The following is a 15559-nucleotide window of genomic DNA, read 5'->3' as shown; positions in this document are numbered from 1 at the left end:
GATATTGATAGAGTGTGTAGATCTAGACCAGGGATGGGCAACTGGCGGCCCGGGCCGAATTTGTGCTGCCCGCGAGTTCATTTGTATATATTATTGGTTTTTCAGTCGTCATTTGAACCAAACTGTAATTAATTATGTCAGCCGCTAGATGGCGCTCCCGGAAAATGTAAAGGTATGTAGCCAAGTGGATGGTATTGGAATTACCACGTCGACCTCACCTCTTTTAGCGGGATTTACAAAAAAAAAAGAATTTTACAAACATGAGCGCTTAAAAAAGAAAACTAGAAGGAGAAAATCGCGTTTTCCAGCCAAGATGGGAAACAGATTATCTTTTTACAGATTGCAAAGGAAAACCCATGAGTTTAATGTGCTTGGAAACAAAATCGGCAATGAAGGACTTAAACTTGAGCCGCCACAACAACGCCACGCACAGAGAAAAGTATGACAAGTACACCGGAGCTGCCAGAGCCGCTATCGTTGCTGATCTCAAGCGAAAAATACACCGTCAGCAAAGCTTTTTTTACCAAAGCCACGACCACACAGGAATCGTCACTGAAAGCATCTTATGTTGTTTCCCTTGAGCTTGCTAAAGCAAAGAAGCCCCTGTCAGATGGTGAAATGGTGAAGCGATGTGCAGTTGAGATGGCGAAAGCTTTTGGAGACGACAACATGGCTCAGAACTTTGAAACGGTCTCTCCGTCCCGACGCACAGTGACCAGAAGAATTTTTGACATTCAAAATCATGTCGAGGGAAAGCTCAGGGAAATCATGAACGGCTGCAAGTACTTTTCCTTAGCGCTAGATGAGAGTACAGATGTGATGGATGTAAGCCAGCTCCTCATCTACACACGAGCAGTAAACAGTTAATTTGAAGTGCATGAGGAGTTATTGAAACTGGTGTCTTTGCATGACACTACCAAAGGACAGGACATTTTCAACGCTGTTGAAAGTGTTGTGAGTGACCACGGAGGCTTTGACAAGCTATCAGCTGTTGTTGCTGACGGTGCGCCATCAATGCAAGGAAGACGCACTGGATTCGCCGGGCTTCTCAGACAGAGTGGCGTTGACTGTCCAATACTGCACTGCATCATACATCAGGTTGGTAACGTTATTTTCAGCTATTGTTATCGGTGATAAATAGGGCTGCCCCCAACTAAAAACTTTCCTAGTCGTTGCCACTTTATTCCGGTTATCGACGAATGGTTTGCGGTGCTGTCAGAGATCGGCGGCGGAGGCAGGCACGGAGCGGCCGGGCAAACGCTTTTACTAATGATCCGTTATTTTCTGACTGAACAGCCTCCTGGAAATTATATTTTATCATTCATAAAATTATAAACTAACGAAACTCGTTAAAGCAAGTCATTTGGTGCTTTAAAAGTCACGATTTTAATCTGAGACAGATTCCACTTCTCTTCCCGTCCTTTCTGGTCGACTAACGTTTGTTCGCCTGTGAGGCAGCCCTAATTATCAATGTGTCTGTCTTAGTGAGATTTAAAAATAAATAATGACTACAATGTTGGTGAATCCAATTTATTTTATATTGCAGGAGGCCCTCTGTGCCAAGTCTATGAACTTCAGCCATGTCATGGATTTAGTAACGAAAGTTACCAATCTCATTCGAGGAGGAAACAGGTCTCTTAATCATCGGATGTTTGTAGCCTTTTTGGATGAAGTGTGCGCGGCGTATGGGGATTTACAGATGCATACGGAGATAAGGTGGATGAGCCGCGGGAAATGCTTGGAGAGGTTTTTTGCGCTGCGCTCTGAAATCCCTGTATTTCTCGAGGAGAGCATACGATGTGACACCAGTGCGTACTGCAGTCAACTCAGGGACACTGATTTTCTCTGTGACATGGCCTTCCTTGCAGACATCACATCTCATCTCAATCGCCTGAATTTGCAGTTGCAGGGAAGAGGCCAAACTGTGTCGGATCTGTATGCACACATGAACGCGTTTAATGCTAAACTAGCCCTGTTTAAAGAAGGCTTCCAATCCGACCGTCCGAATTTGGCACACTTCCCCTCATGTGAAGAGATGCGCAAAGATGCTCCCGAATGCGAGGAAACCATGCAAACCAAGTACAAAGCAGAAATTGAAAAACTGCAGCAGCAGTTTAAGAGCCGCTTCCAAGACTTCTACGCCATGCAGCCACGCATCGCGTTGTTCACTGACCCGCTCTCTGCTGCTGTCAGCGAGCAGCCCCCTGAGCTGCAGCTTGAACTGTGCGAACTACAGGCAGACCCGTTTTTCCAAGCAAACCGCAACGAGAGGGGAATCTCCTTTTGGAGACTGCTACCAGAGTCCCGATTTCCAATCCTCAGGGATTTTGCACTTTCGATGGCCAGCATGTTTGGGAGCACTTACATCTGCGAGAGCAACTTCTCAATGATGAAGCACATCAAGTCCAAAGAACGAAACCGACTGACCGATGAGACACTCTTCCAGCTCATGCAGATTGGATGCACCAATATTGAGATTGACATTCAGTCTATTGTGCGCCAGCAGGAGAGGCCACAAGTGTCTCATTAAGACAGGATTTTACAGAGGTAACAATTTTAGAAATATCATTTGAAAAAAAAAGAATTGCACTATTAGAGATAGATATGTTTTGGTTTTGGTAGCAATATTAGATAATTGTTTGAGACCCCATTGCACTGAAATAATATATTCAAAGAATGTGGATTTTTTCTTTATGTGTAAAGTTCACAACTCACCCATGGTGAAATGTTGATTTTTCTTATGAAAATATAAATGTTATTGTTGGAATATGGATTGTTCTTAAAAAATAAATATGTAAATTGAAATGTTCGAAATGTTGGCCCACTAGTGAGCCTTGTTTGGGTCATGTGTTCCTGACTGAATGAGCCAAATTGTCTGTAATGTTTGAAAATTGGTATAATAAACTTTGATTGCCAGTATATTTGTTCTATTTATTAAATTAGTTAGCTATAGTAGGCCAATTAAGTGACAAGGTTATAATGGTGAAAGTGCATGTTGATATACGTGGCCCTCTGGTAGTGAGGTGAAAATTTGTGTGGCCCTCTGGTAGTGAGGTGAAAATTAGTGTGGCCCTCCCTTTTATCAAAGCTGCCCATCCCTGATCTAGACAGATATAGTGATAGAGTGTGTACATCAGACAGGAGGAGGATATGAAGTCTGCACTGCAGTAATTTCACGTTCGGTACGCAAACAGAATCGACAGAAACAGTATGTAGTTGTGTTTGTGTCCAGGTCTCCAGTCTACTATGGATGAGGAGAGAGAGGAGGGGGGTCCTACCTCTAAGACCGCTCTGTCAGGGAAACATGGCCGCCGGAGCAAAGCTAAGAGGTAAGAAGAGGATCTCTCTGTCTGTGACTGTTGTCCATCTCAGAGAAAAGCAGTGATACATCATGACTCCATCATTAGTCTGAGTAAAAGCTGTGTGTGTGTTGAAGGCCAGAGCAGCAGCAGAGGGCAGACTCCCCTGGACCTAGCTGTGTCTCCATGAAGAGAGACCGCTCTATGAGTCCACCTCCTAACCTTAAAGATGGACGCCCCTCCAGAGAGGAGAGGTAGGAGTTTCAAACCGACGATGAAAACAGACCAGTTTGTTGTTATGAGACTACTGATACTGACAACAGGTCAGGAGGAAACAATAGATTGTTTGTGTGTGTGTGTGTGACTGTTGTCTATCTCAGATCTCAGCAATGATATATTATGACTTCATCATTAGTCTTAGTAACAGCTGTGTGTGTGTGTGTGCGTGCGTGCGTGCGTGCGTGCGTGCGTGCGTGCGTGCGTGTGTGTGTGTGTGTGTGACTGTTGCCCATCTCAGAGCTCAACAGTGATATATCAGGACTCCATCATTAGTCTTAGTAACAGCTGTGTGTGTGTGTGTGTGTGTGTGGGTGTGTGTGTGTGTGGGTGTGTGTGTGAGTGTTGTGTTGAAGCCCAGAGCAGCAGCAGAGAGCAGACTTAAGGGAAACATTTTTTTGTTTATGAACTATGTTAAATCTAACACTTAATATTTCAAGATCCAGTTTATTAACATTTATTATATTTTTTGTTTGTGTTTGTTCAAATACATTGGTTTTAATTATCCTAAAATATTAATCACAGCTCCTAACATGTTGTATTTATTGTGTGTTAAGGCTGAATGGCTGTCATCTGTCAGAGGCATGCTGTGAAGCTCTGGCCTCAGTTCTCAGCTCCAACTCCTGTAGTCTGAGAGAGCTGGACCTGAGTACCAATGATCTGCAGGATTCAGGAGTGAAGCTGCTCTCTGCTGGACTGGGGAGTCCACACTGTACACTGGAAACTCTCAGGTCAGTTATCAGCCTCTTCTTCAAACTGGTTATTCTGGCTTCCAGTAAGTGCTGCTCCTGCCTGATGCATTTCTGTTGCTCTTTTCCCTGCTGACAAAACACTCCCTGGTTCTACACAATGTTAGAACCTGTGAAGAAACGGTCTTAGCGTACCAAACACAGCAGACTTCTCCTGACTCTAACCAAACAATATCTCATTGAGTTGTAGCTATTGAGAGAGGAGCATTTGTTTAAGATCCTGTCACATCCAAGTGAAGGAAGTTCTGCTGTCTGTGATGATGTCATCTCCCCACTTCCTCTTCCTGTTGTCAGACAGGGTGACACAGCTTTGTCTCCATGACGTATCAATAAAGCTTACTTGTCCTCAATACCGAATGAATAAACTTTATAAATGTGGTTACTTTAGTACGAACTGCTCTCAACTACATAGAATAAATGGTGTGTCTGTTTGTATCTGTGTGTGTGTGTGTGTGTGTGTGTGTGTGTGTGTGTGTGTGTGTGTGTGTGTGTGTGTGTATGTGTGTGTTTAGCTTGTCTGGCTGCCTGGTCACAGAGGAAGGCTGTGCTTCTCTGGCCTCAGCTCTGAGCTCCAACCCCTCCCATCTGAGAGAGCTGGACCTGAGCTACAATCACCCAGGAGACTCTGGAGCTGCGCTGCTCTCTGCTGGACTGGAGGATCCACGCTGGAGACTGGACACTCTCAGGTATGGAGAGGACAGCTCACCACTCAGGGACAAAGTCTCCTACAAGGATTCATGCCGCTGCTAGATGAAGTGGTTTGAAGAGGCAGCTGTAACTCATGTTGTGTAGAAAGTGATGAGACAACAGATGATGAAGGTGAATGTTTCAACATGCTGCTCTCACTTTGTTTACCCCCCAGTGTGGAGCACGGTGGAGTGTGGAGGCTGAGACCAGCTCTAAAGAAGTGTAAGTGTCTGTTTGATTCATCAGAAAACACACTTACTATTGAGATGGAAAGTCCATCCACCCAGCAGGAGGTGACATCCGGTCATTCACATGTGAACTTGTGTATAGGTATTATTATGGGATGGGCACGAGTAGTAAATATCAAACTCGAGTGATCGAATGAATTCCTCGAGGATCAATCGAGTACTCGTTTAATCTAATCTATTTTTCGAATGCAACGCATCTGCAGCAGGAATAGGCCTAGTGATGAACGCAAATAAAACGGCAGCAAATGAACTAAAAAAATACTCAGCGTTGTGATCTTCTCTCCACGGCCGGGATTACAGCTGCGTCTTGCGGCGGCGAAAATAGCCGACACACTTTGTTGCTGCAGGTCTGCTTTCCCGAACTCACCGTTGTGTTTCAGGAGCATATGTTGCCGCATACTACTTGTAGTACTCTGGTAGCTCATTTTCGCTTGGCATATTTTACATTTCACCTTATGATCTCCTATTTCTGTAAAGTATTTCAATACTTCGCTGCGCTTTGCTCTAACCGCCATCTCTTAACCTTTGAATGCTGGCGTTGTGCACACGGCACGGCGCGCGCCACCCAGAAGTTTGATACATTTAATTTTCTTTGTGCACACGGCACGCGCCAGTGGCGTCACACAGAACATTGATACATTTACTTCAGAAAACTTGTCTGTGTGTGTATATGCAAACTCGAGTTTGCCTGTCCACCAACCGAGTTCATTGGTAACGAGGAGTACTCGAGTAATCGATTCCTCACGCCCATCCCTAATAGGTATTTAGTGTATGCTACACATGAACCTCCTATGCGATGGCGCAATTTGATTCGTTCGCTATTCCCCACTATTCACGGAGCCTGAGGTGTATAACTGCTTTAGTATATACTACACGAATAATTGTTAAATATAGCTGTTTTCCTGTGTTCATGTATGTCTGGTATGTTTGTGTACAGTAAGTGTGTGTATGTATGTGTACATGTCTGTGTATAATGTGTATGAACCAGCTCTATGGTACCAACGGTTAGTTTCCAGCCTGTATGTGAGCTCAGCTGGTTCAGTCTGTGGTATACACAGGTGGATTACAATGGATGTGTAGTGGAACCTTTTAAAGTCTAATATCTTGAAAAGTATTTTGACTATAGCTTAGATTTTTCAGAGCAATATGCTCATCATGATGAACGTTTTGATGTCTAATTTTTGCGTAGGTATATGAGGTGTAAATATTGCGGGACTAGATTCAGTTCATACCTCTTTTTAGGCTTCAATGTTTTGACTGGGACAGCCGCTCACACACACATGGGATTTGCATTTAGGTTTAATGTGGCGCAATAAGTCTGTTGACGCTCATTAAATGAGTATTACTTTAATTCAATGTGTATATAAATTTTCTACCTGTTCATATGTGTTTACGGATAGAGAGTCATTATTTTGAGTTCAAATACAGTGTACAGTATTCATATTTGTTAGTGTAATTGTGAAGGTGTACTACCCATAAATCGCCAGTAGGTGGCAAATGCGCTACATTAGCAGCAGAGTTGCTGGAAAGTAACGGTGAAAATCTCGAGTGATTACGTCAGACAATGACGTAGATGAGTACCCTGCAGATGAGTACAACTGAAAAATACTGTGTAGTCATTGTCACTTATAAGTTCATTTTCTTGCATTTTGCAGGTAAGCTGGTGATATTAGGCTAGAACGGGGAGTGGAGAGAATGGTTGCACTGTATGATGATAACACTGTGTTATGTTATAAGGTGTTTATGAGTGGCTCACCGCATCACCGTCTTGATTAGCCAGTTAGCAGATAATGTGGTGTTGCGGCCGCCATGTTAGGATGGTGGTACGGGCACGTGGCGGATGCCTTGACAATGAGCCCTTACGAGGGAGCCCGCTGCTCATGTTATGATTCTGGGAACTGTTATGGCCGTTTATGAAGGTTCATTAAGAAACTGGTGTTTTACTGTTATATTATCTGTCTGTAAATACTGTGGCGATCATACCAGAAGCGGAGGCAGGTATCCGGTGTAACAGCCGGTTGGCTTTATTCCACGAACTTTGCAAACTTCACAACAGCTTAACAAGGCACACATGTATCGCTCTACACCCACGTTTCACACACTCCTACTCGGAGCTCGCACAGGAAGACACCCACACCCACTGCGCAACCTCCCCCAATCACAAGCCCCCATGTTGCTGGACCTAGTAACCCTGCTTGTGATTGGACTACAGCGCTGTCACTCACTAGTACACATACCAGGGTCGCTACACTACCCCCCCACCACAAAGATCCTCGCCCTCGAGGAGACTAACAGCGACTACAGAACAGAAAAATACATATATATATATTTTTTTTTAATGTCCAACATTTCTTTTACTAACTAGGAAGATCTGGGCAGACTGCCTTCACTTCCAGTGAGCCCAGGGCGCATTCTTGCCCTTCTAAGAACTCGGGTCTCACTCCTAACTACTCCTCTTCCCAGAGAGTGTCTACAAAGTCCCTGTAACGCCCCGGGGGTCTCCTCTGACGGCGGGGCCGCCCTCCTTCCTGGGCTGGAGCACCTGGACCAGGGGCTGAGTTGCTCTCCCCGTGAGGAGGGGACTGTGACGGTGAGGGGGGTGGTTCAGCTGGGTCTGGGCCTGACGGGGGCCTCAGAGTGAGCTCTGGCGGAGTTGGGGGTGGGGGTCCTGGCGTCACAGGCCGGGAAATGGAGGCGTCGCCATTTGGATGAGACGTGGGAGGCTGAATAGGCGAGGCTGGTGTCCCCTCTGCTTGCCCCTGTGAGCCCCCACGGTACGGGGCCAACCGGTCTCGATGAAGCGCCACCCTCCTCCCCCTGCCGGGGAGCTGCACCCTGTACACCACCTCTCCCCACCTCTCCAGTATCTTGCAAGGGCCCACCCACTGGCTCTCAAGCTTAGGGCACCGCCCCTTTTTCCTCTGAGGGCTGAAGACCCAGACCAGTTCCCCAGCCCGAAAATGTCTCCCTCGGGTCCTCACGTCATAATTACGCTTCTGCCTCAGCCCAGCTTGCTGCTGCTGTTTCCGGGCAAAAGCGTGGGCCAAATCCAGGCGGTCCTGCAGCCTCCTGGCATACTCTGGACCTGGGGGGGCCTCTGGGGAGTCTGGTGGACGGCCAAACGACAGCTCGGCAGGGGTACGGAGCTCTCTCCCCAGCATGAGAAGAGAGGGCGTACAGGAGGTGGTTTCCTGCATGGCAGAGCGGCAAGCCATGAGCACCAGGGGTAGGTGGTCGTCCCAATCTCGCTGGTGCTGTGACGTGATGATGGCCAGCTGCTGGCCCAACGTGCGATGAAACCGCTCCACTAAGCCATCGCTCTGAGGGTGCAAGGGCGTGGTGCGGGTTTTGTGCATCCCTAGGCGCTCACACATAGAGGCAAAAACCCGGGACTCAAAATTCCTTCCCTGGTCGCTGTGAATGGTCTCCGGCACTCCAAAACAGCTGAACATGCCTTCCACTAGCGCATCGGCCACCGTCACTGCCTCCTGATCGGGAATAGCGTAAGCTTCGGGCCATTTAGTGAAGTAGTCGATGGCCGTGAGTACATAGCGGTTACCCTTGTCGGAGCGAGGCAGCGGCCCTACTACATCCACCGCCACCCTCTCCATGGGGGCTCCCACTGTATGCTGCTGGAGCGGGGCATGAGAACGACCGGGGGGACCCTTACGTGCTGTACAGGCATCGCAGCGGCGGCAGAAGTCCTCCACGTCCCGCCGACACTGGCCCCAGTAGAAGCTCTGGCGAAGGCGTCTAAGTGTCTTAGTCACCCCAAAGTGCCCCGAACCTGCAGCTCCATGCATGGCCTCCAACACTGCCTCTTGCAGGCCATGGGGGACCACGACCTGCCATCTCTGTTCTCCTGTTGCTGGTTGTGACCACGCCCGCTGTAGTACCCCCTGACACAGCCGCAGAGCCCTGAATTTGGCCCACAGCCCCTTGGTTATTGCTGAGAACCTTGCCACTTCCTCCCATGGTGGCCGCTGCTGAGCCTCCACCCACTGTAGCACAGGTTTAAGGTCGGGGTCCTGCTCCTGTTGCTGCCTCCATTCAGCTGGGTCGACCATCTGCAGCTCGCGGCAGATGAGTTCTTCTACCCGACGCACAGCGGCACAGCCCCCGTTTTCCTCCTGCAGTTCTCTCTCACGAGTCTCTCTCCGCTCGCAATACTGGCACCCCACCGCGGCACACGGGCGACGTGACAGGGCATCGGCGTTGGTGTGGCGGGCCCCCGGCCGATGCTCCACGGTGAAGTTGAAAGCCTGGAGCTCTTCTATCCACCTGGCGACCTGTCCCTCTGGCTCTTTGAATGTCATGAGCCACTGGAGAGCCGCGTGGTCTGTCCTCACTCTGAACAGTGGGCCGCACAGATAGTACTTGAAATGCCTGATGGACAGCACTACAGCCAAGAGCTCCCTGCGGGTGACACAGTAGCGCCTTTCAGCCTTGTTGAACGCTCGGCTGAAATATGCCACCACCCGTTCCCCATCGGGGCCAGTCTGGGACAGCACACCACCCACCCCCGAGCCACTAGCGTCCGTATCCAGGAGGAATGGCAAGGAGGGATCAGCTGGGGCAAGAACCGGGGCTTCGCTCAGAGCCCGTTGAAGGCTGGTGAAGGCCTCCTGACGCTGCTCGGTCCAGAGAAAGTCGCAGTCTTTTTGTAGCAGCTGAAACAGGGGGGCAGCGGTGCAGGAGAAGCCCCGTACGAACCTCCTGTAGTACGAGGCTAGGCCCAAGAAGCTCTTCAGCTGCTTCTGGTTGGTGGGTGCTGGCCAATCGGTGACAGCCTGCACCTTGTTCCCCAGAGTGCCAATGCCCTCCTCTCCCACCTTGTGACCCAAAAAGGTTACCTCTCGCTGCATGAAGTGGCACTTTTCTGGGTGAAGCTTAAGGCCAGCAGTCCTTATCCTCTCCAGCACTTGACGCAGGGCTCCCAGAGCTGTCTCGAAGGAACTTCCATGAGCCAGGATGTCGTCGAGGTATACCAGGCACTGTTGCCGGGGGACCCCGGCCAGCACCCTGTCCATCAACCTCGCGAAGGTGGCCGGGGCATTACAAAGGCCAAAACTAAGGACCTTGAACTGCCACAGCCCCCGCCCTGTGCAAAACGCTGTTTTGGGTCTTGCCTCCGGGGAGAGGGGAACCTGATAATAGCCGCTGCGGAGGTCCAAGGAGGAGAACCAAGAGGACCCGGAGACCAGGTCCAGAGACTCGTCTATGCGCGGCAGGGGGTAGGAGTCTTTCCGGGTTATCCCGTTCACCGGCCGGTAGTCCAGACAGAGCCTCCAACCGCTCACCTTCTTGGGGACCATGACAACGGCGGCGGCCCAGGGGCTGTCTGAGGGCTCGATGATGCCTGCCTGCAGTAGGTTACGAACTGCCTCATCGCAAGCCTCTTGACGAGCCAGGGGGAGGCGGCGAGGCCGGCACTTGATGGGGCGTGCATCCCCCGTGTCGATGTCGTGATGTACTAGGTGAGTCAACCCCACCTCCTCGTCGCTCATGGCAAAGCTGTCTTTGAATTCTAGTAACAGCTGCCACAGCTCCTCCTGCTGTTGAGGGTCCAGGCCGCCACAGTTCTTCCTCCATATATCTCTCACAGCCGATATTTCCCCCTCTCTCTCTGTATTGGTCGAAAGTGACCGGGACGTGGTCGCGTGTACGGTGGACGTGGTCCCTGAAGGGGTGCTGTTGACTCCAGCCTCCACCGTTCCTCTGGGCTGCAGCTGTGAGGCTTTTGTAAGAAGAGGGGGAGAAGGTGAGAGGGGGGGGGTCGCACCTGATGGGGGGGTCGAGGTGAGAGAGGGGCCGACACTCCGAGTGGGAGTGGCAGGAGGGAGGAACGCGGCCGGGGTGATGTTGAGAGCTGCCCCTATTGATTCACCAGCCGGTGTGAAAAGTCTGACAGGGGGTGTGACAAGGGTGTCTATGGGCAACATAGTGACGACTGGTCCCCCTCGGAAACTCACCAGGCCCCTCCCAAAATCCAGGACACATCCTGTAGCTTTTAGAAAGTCCAAACCCAGAATACAGGGTTCCTGAACGGCAGCTATCCATAGCAGGTGACGTACCGCCCACCCCCCTATAGTCACTGAAAACCTGCTTTTTCCTGTCAGGGGAGCTAGTTCCCCGGTGACGGTGCGCAGCCACTTGGCGGTCGGCTCCAACTGGGTCCCCCCAGGCACCACATCAGGTCTCACCAAGGAAACTGTCGCCCCAGAGTCTACTAGAGCCAGACATGGTACACCCTCCACAGTGACTGAAATATAGCACGACTCACCCACCGAGGCACGCCCCACTAAGATGTCAGGTACCAAGCTGGTGTCATCATCTGCTGTGGAGGCTGGCTGGGAGGTAGGGGAAGGGGGTGGAGTCCGCATATTCCCCTCTACGCGGACCCGGAGCCGTTTCCCTGAGCCGGGCGCTGTTTAGGGCACTCTCTAGCCAAATGCCCTGGCTGTCCACACTCCCAGCAGACTCTGGGCCCTGGCCGCGGCCGTCGTACGGGCTGTAGTGACATAGCTCTGATCAGTTCGGTCATTTCAGCCGCCCAGGCCGGTTTCTCCTCCACTGTGGGGCCCCCGGCTGCCGTCCTCACCGCCAGCGGGCTTTCTTTTACGCTGCTCCCTGCAGCTACTCCCCATACGATCTCCCTCTCTGCAGCCATCTCCAAGGCTGACTGTAAGGTCCGTGGGTGCTGCAGCTGAACCTGAACCCGCAGTTCAGAGGGGAAAAGGGCTCGGATGAACTGGTCACGGGCTAGTTCGCTCTGTACCCCCGGTGGCATGTGTGCGTAAGCCCACCTGGTCAGACTCTCTATGTCGTTGGCCAGTACACGTAACGGCTCCCCGGTCCTTCTGCATCGATTATTTAGTTCATTACGAAGGAGCTCTGGTTGTAAACATTGTCCAAAACGCCTCTGTAGGGCCCCTACTAAAGCCGTGTAACAGTGTCTGTCTTCGGGGGTGAGCAGTAGGAGACAAGTCAGCGCTTCGTCAGTGAGGCAGAGTGCTAGCTGTAGGGCTTTAGCTTCTGTCGACCACCCCACTGCATGAGCTAACAACTCAAATTGTGCATGAAAAGCCTCCCAGTCTGACCTGCCAGAGTACTTGGGTGTTTTAACGGAGGTAACAGAAGCGGGAAGATGAACGCTGTTTACCTCGCGCTGTTCTCTCTCTCCGGTAGAGAGAGGGTTGCTGCGCCGCGTGAAAGACGGCGTCATGCTCGACTCGTGAGCTATTTCCACCACCGTCTCTCTCCGGCTCTCCTTCGCCTCACGTGCAGCTCTCTCGTACCCGCTGGCGGTTCCCGACCAACCGTAGGCTCCTTCCTCCACGTCTCTCCTCTCCTCCTTCACTCTTGTCCCGCCGAAGTCCTCCATAACGTGCAGCTAGCGAGATGGCTAATCTTCTGCTGTGGCTAGGCTAGCTCCCGACCGGATCCTTAGTTAACGTCCGAAGTCACTTCTGACACCAGTGTGGCGATCATACCAGAAGCGGAGGCAGGTATCCGGTGTAACAGCCGGTTGGCTTTATTCCACAAACTTTGCAAACTTCACAACAGCTTAACAAGGCACACATGTATCGCTCTACACCCACGTTTCACACACTCCTACTCGGAGCTCGCACAGGAAGACACCCACACCCACTGCGCAACCTCCCCCAATCACAAGCCCCCATGTTGCTGGACCTAGTAACCCTGCTTGTGATTGGACTACAGCGCTGTCACTCACTAGTACACATACCAGGGTCGCTACAATACGAAGGGGTCTAAACTGCATTTCACCATTGTGTCCTATTGTATTGATTTTGTGGGCAATAGTATAATGTTATTGATATTAGAAGGTCCACTGTAATACAATTTAGCTTTAATTCAGGACTGATAATATAAAAAGCCCATTTAACACCTTATGTTACATTTAAATTAACAGAAACATTTTAATTACGATTTGGCTATTTTAGGACATTTGTTTGCATGGGATAATTAGGCAGTGTATCCGGTATTATTATTGTGCATGATGTCAGAGACTTGTGAGGTAACTGGTAAACATATTACACAATATAGTGTCAGGAATGGTGTAATACTTTATTTTTATGCATTGTTATTTTTTGTTATTATTTGGATTAGGTCAGACAATGAGATGCAGATGAGTACAACTGAAAAATACTGTGTAGTCATTGTCACTTATAAGTTCATTTTCTTGCATTTTGCAGAAACCCAAATAATAAATGTGTAGCACCAGACTGAGCCTTTGGGTTTGCATTCTGTGCCACGCTACATTAACATAAATTATCTTATAAACAATATGCACTACCATTTCTAAAGCTATAGCAAACAAGTCCACTATAGTAGCTCTGATATTATTTAGATTTTCTAAATTAATGTTGGTAGAGTAGATGAACGAGAAACAGGAAGTAGAAGAATGCAAGACAACAGCACTAGTGATGATGAAGATGATGATGATGATGATGAAGAGGAATGGTTCAGCAGCTCATCATGTCTTGTTCTCCGTCAGATGCCTGTGAACTCACACTGGACCCCAACACGGCCCACAGATACCTCTCTCTGTCTGAGGACAACAGGAAGGTGACGTGGGTTGGAGAGGACCAGTCGTATCCGGATCACCCAGAGAGATTTGACTCCCAGCCCCAAGTGTTGGGTAGAGAGGCTCTGACTGGCCGCTGTTACTGGGAGGTAGAGAGGGAAGGACCTGTTGATATAGGAGTGACATGCAGAGGAATCACAAGGAGAGGACGGGGTGGTGACAGCAGGCTTGGAGGGAACAACAAGTCCTGGAGTCTTTATTGTCATGGTGGTCGTTACTCTGCCCAGCACAACGGTAGAGTAACAGCCCTCCCTCTCCCCCCTGCTGGCTCCACCAGAGTAGGAGTGTATCTGGACCGGCCTGCTGGCTCTCTGTCCTTCTACAGAGTGTCCCCAGGTGGAGGAGGGTCCTCAGACACACTGACACACCTCCACACCTTCTGGTCCTCCTTCACCCAGGAGGACCTCCTCCCCGGGGTTGGGGTACGGGGAGTTAGGAGGGTTAGGGGGGTTGACTCAGTGAGGAGCGCAGCGTCTAAGTTAGTGTTAGGAGGGTGGGGGTCCTCAGTGTCTCTGTGGAAGTTATAGTCTCTCTCTCTCTCTCTCTCTCTCTCTCTCGCTCTGTCTCTCTCTCGTTCTGTCTCTCTCTCTCTCTCTCTCGCTCTGTCTCTCTCTCTCTCTGAGTCTGATGACACACGTGAACACAAACATGCATATGTGAACACACACATGCGTATATTACCACACACACATATGAATACACACACACATGCAAGCGCACACACGCATATATGAATTAACATAAAGACACACACATATAAACATAGGCGCATGCACAGACGCATATATAAACACACATACACAAACACGTATATAGGAACACAAACACGCAAGCACACATACACGTGTATATGAACACAAACAAACACACATGAACACACGCGTACATATGAACACGCGCCACGTGCACACCATATTATAAACACTCAAATATACACATGCGCGCACACTGCACACATGCATAGATAAATGTGTGCGCGCCTGCACGCACACGCCGCACACGCATCTATGAACACACACACACGCGCAGATATGAACACACACACTTACTCAGATATGAACACACACACTTACTCAGATATGAACACACACATGCAAATATGAACACACACACGCAGGGACTACACACACATATATATATAAACACAAACACACACACTGTGTTTTGGTGATTTAAATTCAAGTACTCAACTATAGTCCAAATGCTACATTTCCTTGGGCTTCTGAAAGTTGATCTTCATTAAGATCTTCCATCAGGTTAAATTAGCAGGTTTTACAAAGACTATATTTCTAATGTCAAATTTATTTTAATTATTGATTGATGGTAAATTGTAACATTTTTATAGTACAGTATTGTGTCTATTTTCAGACGTTAAAAGTTTCATAATGCAGGGCTCTGAAATCAGTTTATATTTTGATAAGCCTAACATGATGTAAAGCAGATTTTATATTATATTCATAATGCAAGCGGTCTATGGGAAAAGCTATAGATCATGTTGTGATGAGTTTAAACTGAGTATTGATTCCTTGTGTTCTGTGGGGAACATCACAGCAGCAGAACATGTTCAGTTATTAAAGATATGTGCACACCTGTTTATGATTAGTAATGTCTGCTGCTTCTATTGTTTGAGTCCTTGTGTTTATTGTGTTCATGTAAGGGAATGTTCTTCTATTGTTTGAGTCCTTGTGTTTA

At 49.0% G+C, this 15559-nt stretch overlaps 1 protein-coding gene and 1 pseudogene across 27 annotated transcripts in view; one reads left to right on the top strand and one right to left on the bottom strand.

Annotated features, from left to right (window-relative positions):
- LOC307074325 (NLR family CARD domain-containing protein 3-like) overlaps positions 1-15559 on the top strand; it is an 80345-nt pseudogene that overhangs the window by 3199 nt on the left and 61587 nt on the right. Inside the window, exons 2-3 of the transcript XR_013812803.1 lie at positions 3217-3329; positions 3437-3553. The product of XR_013812803.1 is annotated as an NLR family CARD domain-containing protein 3-like (transcript). The remainder of the gene's footprint in view (positions 1-3216; positions 3330-3436; positions 3554-15559) is intronic.
- Positions 1-15559, bottom strand: part of LOC307074318 (uncharacterized protein) — a 128070-nt gene that overhangs the window by 81301 nt on the left and 31210 nt on the right. The gene's annotated exons all lie outside the window — the stretch shown is intronic.

The sequence above is a fragment of the Pollachius pollachius genome, assembly GCF_949987615.1.
Source record: "Pollachius pollachius genome assembly, chromosome: 4".
NCBI classification, from domain to species: domain Eukaryota; kingdom Metazoa; phylum Chordata; class Actinopteri; order Gadiformes; family Gadidae; genus Pollachius; species Pollachius pollachius.
The sequence above is the reverse complement of the archived record's forward strand: the minus strand, read 5'-3'. Positions and strand labels throughout refer to the sequence as shown.